The sequence below is a fragment of the Perca fluviatilis genome, chromosome 18, assembly GCF_010015445.1.
Source record: "Perca fluviatilis chromosome 18, GENO_Pfluv_1.0, whole genome shotgun sequence".
NCBI classification, from domain to species: Eukaryota; Metazoa; Chordata; class Actinopteri; order Perciformes; family Percidae; genus Perca; species Perca fluviatilis.
In genome coordinates, this window is record NC_053129.1 from 55455 (window position 1) to 61929 (window position 6475).

At 38.9% G+C, this 6475-nt stretch overlaps 1 long non-coding RNA gene across 1 annotated transcript; it reads right to left on the reverse strand.

The window, feature by feature from the left end:
• Positions 1-481: 481 nt before the first annotated feature.
• LOC120546303 lies at positions 482-2395 on the reverse strand. The gene is made up of 3 exons (XR_005636858.1): positions 2328-2395; positions 874-917; positions 482-595 (listed from the first exon to the last, which is right to left on the reverse strand). It is a non-coding gene; the product is annotated as an uncharacterized LOC120546303 (long non-coding RNA).
• Positions 2396-6475: the final 4080 nt, after the last annotated feature.

Here is a 6475-nt window from a genome sequence, read left to right on the forward strand (position 1 = left end):
ATTAATTTGTCCTTTGTTGAATGTTGTTGTCTTCTCTATGCATATATGTACGAAAGTGACAAAAGTATCTCAATATTTTGCAAAAACTGTAATAAAAAACAGTCCAACATTTAATGGCAACTACAGGGATGCAAGCAGATGACAGGTGGAAAAAGGGAGTGTGTGTGTGTGTGGGGGGGGGGCTCAACAGGCTTTGTTTGATTGGACAGTTGTGTGGTAAAAGCGGCATGAGGTAAAAGCACCACTACCATCGTCATTGTCCACTGGAACATTCTCGTCGTTTTGGGTCCTTGATAAACCACATATCAAAATATGTTTCTGTATGGAGTTAGGCATTCTTGAATTATCCAGTTCTGAAATGGCAAGAAATGTTGAACATCTATTGTCTTCAACACAGGGCTTGTAAACAACACTTTACTTTGTATAGAAATATCACAAAATGAAAGTTGTATTACTATAAAAAAAAAACTTTATTATATAACACTTTATTGCATATGTAATGTATAATAAAAAAAATAAAACAACATATATTACAAAATTAATCAATCACACAAATGACTCCTTGGGCTCCCAAGTAGGATTCCACTGTTTCCCACTGAAAACAGAAGGGAGACACGTTATAAGTGATATTTCAATTATTCGTTTGGGAATGTTAACTTAAAAGCGTTTGACTTCCAATTATGAAAAACAAAACAACTCCCTCTCCATTTGTCTCCATCCCCTACTCGAGGTACTCCTTCTATATGTGCTTGAGTGTGTGTGTGTGTGTGTGTGTGTGAGAGAGAGAGAGTGTGAGTGAGTGACTGAGTGAGAGTGAGTGAGTGAGATAGAGAGACAGCAATCTTATTTCTGTATTTGTCATAGAACACATACCATGCTGCACAAGGCTCCCAGTCGATCAGCAATTCTGTTTGGCCCTATGACAAGAACAAAAATACATGCTAGCATATTTTTGCATCAGGCTTTGGTAACAGCCACCATGTTTTACCATAATCAGGGCTCCAGACTAACTTTCTGCCTTGGTCGCACTGGTGCGCTTAACTTTTTATTTAGGTGCACCAGCACAAAATTTAGGTGCACCCAAATTTTTCCTCGTGTCGCCAGTAACACCACAATTTCAAGGTCACCTTTTTATCACACTCCATATACATTCATATATATATATTATGTCAATTATTTTGAACAATAATAAGGAGTTGGTACATTTTTTTTGAGTTGAAGTACAATTATACTGTACTCAAAGTCTTATAGCGGGTCCCCCCTTGCTGTCAAATGCCCCTCAGATGAACAACACCTGTAATTAGGCCTTCTTCCCCTTTGGCCTTGGCTAAACCAGCTTGCCACACTCCCTAGCATCAAAATTCTGCAAGCTGGGCCCCTCCACACTGATTCTTATCAGATCTTCCACTAGTCCAGGACTAAAAATCATAGCTCTAGCGATACACAATATATATCTCTATCTCTAATATATATTTTTTACAAAGTGGGCTAAATGTTCAGTTTTAAGTCAAAGCCACTTTTCACAAGCTCTTTTATTAAAACAGATGTGATTAAAATAGCAAAGAAAGTGTATTCTCTTCCCAATTTGAAAATATACAGCTGCAAAAACGTTGTGTAGGCTATGAAATGTCTGTATCGTCCCTGGCTGCACTGCATTTTTATGAACTATGATAATGTGGCCATGGGTCACATCTCTCACCCAGGTCCAGCAGGCTCCGTCTCACACGTTATTACTCACGAAGTGAAGTTATTTGCATGTAATAACTTCTAATGTGTTTTTCGCCGTGGGCGCAATAACAGAGTTACCAGCGGAAACACTGGTACCAATACAGGTTTCCCTCTCATACTTAATATACAGCTGTGTTATAACAATGTAAAACTGTAGACAAAGTCAACAGTTTGGACCAGCGGCGCCTGTCTCTCCATGTTGCAGGTGAGCCAGCCCGTGTGTGGGTGAATGGGGGCGGGGCTGCGCGGAGGAGAGATCCAAACACAGGCACGGCAGAAGGAATGGGTCATGCAACGCAACATTAAACCATATCGATATAAACGACATCGCTTTGTTCGTGGAGAGGCAGCGGATGTGAGGACGTTAGGTGCACTGGTGCAACCTAGGAAAAATTGGTCGCACTCTAGAGCCCTGATAATATTTACAGTATTTTAGTCAAGACACTGTCCTATATACTGTATACAATATTTACATTATTTGACTATTTGCCAGCTTTACTTCTGTGAATGACAAGTATTTTAACTTAACATTTTGAGTTTAGTTTGAGGTAAATAGAACAAATAAAGAGTAGTGTGGTGTTCTGTTATGCATGTCTTACCTTCCTCACTCTTTCTTTCAGAGCACTCCTAATTGGATAAACACCTAAGCCTGTGTGGTAGGAGCAATCTGAAGGCATCAAAACTCAGATTAGGAACACAACAATATCATTAGCATATCCAGGTTAAGCATTCACACCTGCAAGTGATCAAATATCAAGTCTGAAAGCAAATGTATTAAGTCATTTAAACTTACTTTTGTTGTTGTTTTTGCTTTTATCCATTTGTGCCTCTGTGGGATAGAAAAATCTGACGTAAAAAAGGCCACAAAAAAGGCAAACAATTCAAAAACGGTCTTGCTCATTCTAGCATTTCTTACAAATACCCAATATCATTCAAAAAACTGAAAAATGCAAAACATGCCTGACTTCCGCTTTCTCTTCCCTGTTGACCCTGTGGTTTTGAAGAAGTCAGATGTCAAAGTATGGACTAGCAAACAATTAAGGACTTGCTAGGTATGTCTTCTCACTCGCTCACACACACAACAATAAGCACACAAACACTCTCATGTGTAACCTGTGTCATACCATGAAAATTATAACCCAATCAGAACTAATGCAATCGGTTGAGAAGTTGCCCAGCTAATCATTAGCTAAGCTTAGTACTTCTGCGATTGGGCCAAGCTAAGCTAATGATGTCAGTTGTCACAAGCTAATGATTTCAGTTGGAGACAGCTAGCCATAAACTTATATGCTAGTGGGCCCCTCAGACTTCAGTTGAATTAGGCTAATAGGGGGATATGTGAAACTGGGATGTTGCACGCAAATACAAAAAAATATGTCCCTATCTAACTCTGCGGTAGACAGCAAATGAGCTAATTAACCGAAAACCGTGGAATGTTGCTTTAAGAGGTGTAAGCTTTAAGAGTTACCTTTCTTAGGTAGATGTATTTCACCCGCCTCCTCCACGAGGCTTTCCAGTCCCGCCTCCACAGCCTCCACGAGGCCTTCCGGTCCCGCCTCCACAGCGGGGCCTTCCAGCCCCGCCTCCTCCACAAGGCCTTCCGGTCCCGCCTCCACTGAGGTGCCCTGCTCGTCACAGGGGGTGAGGGTCAGGGTGAGGAAAGTGTCCTCACTCGCCTTCCAACCTGTACAAGTTTGATTAGAAAAAAAAGTAGGAATGAGGCTGAAAAATAATTAAAGTATTATAAAAATTCATACATACATACATTCATACACACAAGAATTTTAAGACCAGTATATTTCTTAGCTTGTATGCATTTACATACTTCTGAAACACGGGCCAAAAAAATGTGCTATAGGCTATTTTTCACACTGGATGCAAGTTTACGTGATTTTGGTTAAGGCGTGAATAGCTAAAGGCGAAACAATGGGGAAAACAGGGAAACTTGGTACAACATACACCGAATATTGGACTGGCATCAAAAGAAAACCCAACTCTATGTTGTACCAAATTTTCAGACTGCAATTGGGAACCTATATCAACAGGGCTATGTGTTGAACATGGCTGGAATTCTCCTATAACCTTAAAATCCCAAAGTATTGTTTATTTCAACTTAGTTTCTCCGCAACAAAAAGTAGTTCAATCTTCAGTGGACATTCCACAACAACGTTGAAATTTAACAGGGCTGTCATTTGTTGTATAAACTATAATAAATATTTGATAAGTGCTGAAAAAATAGGTAAGGATTGACAATCAACTGTACACTGTATGGCGACTGAAATAAATTATACTGTACATCTCACCTGCACAAACCAACTCATAAAATGCTGTCATCTTGCTAAGGTGTTGTGTAGCCAGCGGGTCCAGCTCGCATCTTGGGGTGAGGGAAGTTATGGCTGGTTTCTTGCCATCCTTCTGAAGAAGGAGGAGTGGCTTGTAGCCCATGGCATGTAGTTTCTCAAGCTGCAAAGACATTTATTTGTAAAGAATAAAAATAGTATGTTATCAAAAAAGCTGAGTGTAATTTCAGTATAAGGCATGAAAAAAAAATTGCACATTATTACATGTCATATTATTTTAAGTTCCTGTGATCATATTGACAGAATTTGAATGCACTTATGACCAGCAAAAGCATAATTACTGAGTCATCCTCAAAAGAGAATTTTCTATTTTGTCAAATATACTGTGAATGAAAAATAAGCTCTGGCTTGATTTTGATGTTAAATTATTAACAGATCAGGGCTCAACGTTAACTTTTAAAAGTGGTTAAAAGTGGTTGCCAGCTTGGCAACCAGGCATGAGGTTTTGGTTGCCAAAGCCAACCAAATCTGGTTGCCACTTGTACGAATTTGGTAGCCAAGGGCAACCGGGCAACCATTAATGTTGATCCCTGCAGATGTATAGATTTTTTCCTTCCATCTTTCATATTTACCATCCTAATGAATAGGTTTACACTGAAAATCAATGCATTTCAATACATTGCAATTACATAAAAGGATTAGGCCTACAAGGAGGAAGGTGGGACATGTCTCGTGATATTATATCACATCTAGAGGATACAAGATTTTGTAAAGTACACAATATAGGCGGGTTATTTACTTTGGTGGACCACAACCTATACATACTGTAGGCCTGTACTGTGTTTATAAGATTGCAATAGTGAGAGTTGTCGAACAAATCTGCTAACTCCTTTTTTTAACCTTTATTTATACAGGGAAGGTTCACTGAGAGGAAGCCTCTCTTTTGCAGGAACACTTATTGCTTATAAAGCTTTCCCTCTCTGTCACATCCGCTATGTCTCTTTCTCAATGTGAGTGCTGCATCTCTCTCTCTACCGTTGTGTCTTCTTTTTCTTAGGCTACTTACATATTGTGCATCTTGTAGAAATTAGCACTTTATATGGGCCTACTGGTCTGGATTAGGCCAAGGCTACCTAGTTCATTAATATGAATATGCCTTCAAGTTAGGGCTGGGCGATATATCGATATTATATCGATATCGTGAGAGGTGAGACTAGATATCGTCTTAGATTTTGGATATCGTAATATTGTGATATGACATAATTGTCTTTTCCTGGTTTTAAAGGCTGCATTACAGTAAAGTGATGTCATTTTCTGAACTTACCAGACTGTTGTAACTGTTCTATAGTTCAAATTTGATCCTTGCTCCAAGCAAGCTGCTGACTCCTTTTGGATTGGCCTCTTTTATTTTATAGGCTTTTTATTTAAGATATTTTTTTTAATTAAATGTGCACCTTATGGAGCTTTGATTAAAAAAAAAAAAAAAGGTACTCCTGTTGTTATACAGTATTTATGTTTACATTATATTGTTATTTGAACAGCTGAGCATTTAATCATGAACAAGGTGAAGAAACCTGTTTATTATTTATTCATTTGATTTTGCAACTGTTCACTGAAATAGACGGTTTCTATGAAACTACTTGTGACATGTCATATTTGGTTTTGACTTTGACTGAACTGCTCTCACTTTGCGGAAAAAAATATTGGGATATATATCGTATATCGATATTCAGCCAAAATATATCGGGATATGACTTTTGGTCCATATCGCCCAGCCCTACTTCAAGTTAACAGTCAGTGACCTCAATGGTTGAATCAGCTGGCCTGTTCTGTAAAGAATCTGTGTTTAAAGTTAAACTCCACTTTTAACAGTAGTACCTAAATTCCTAATCAATTTTACATGAATGCCATGACTACATTAAATGCATCACATACTACTAAAAGGGGGAAACACATGCTCAATTTAAGTCAGTTTTTCAATAAGGATTGACCTGGCCCTCAACTTGGACCCAGTTTTTATTTTTGGACAACGTGTGTTTGAGTTTAACACGCTTGCACTAGGCTTTAACTGTGTTGTGCTGATAACAATGGTAAACAGAAGTGAACATCCAGGTTGCATTTGAAAAATATATTATGATCTTCTGTCAAAAATGTACAGGGTCCAATCTGGCCAATCAATCACATGGTCACTCAATCAAGACTGGTAAATGTGGCTACCTTATTAAAAGTAGCGTAGCGTTAATTGTTACACACCAAAAATGATGGCTTCATCCCGCATGGCTGCCTCATTGTGGTTTCTTTTAAGATTTCCAAGCCACTCCCCCTTCTTCATATCAAGGGCCTGCAGCCTTTTCTTCAACCGAGCCTTCTTGGGCTGCTCTGCACCACAGGCTTTACAAATCTTGGTGGCACAGTGCATGACCTGGGGGCAGTTTTTGGGGACATCT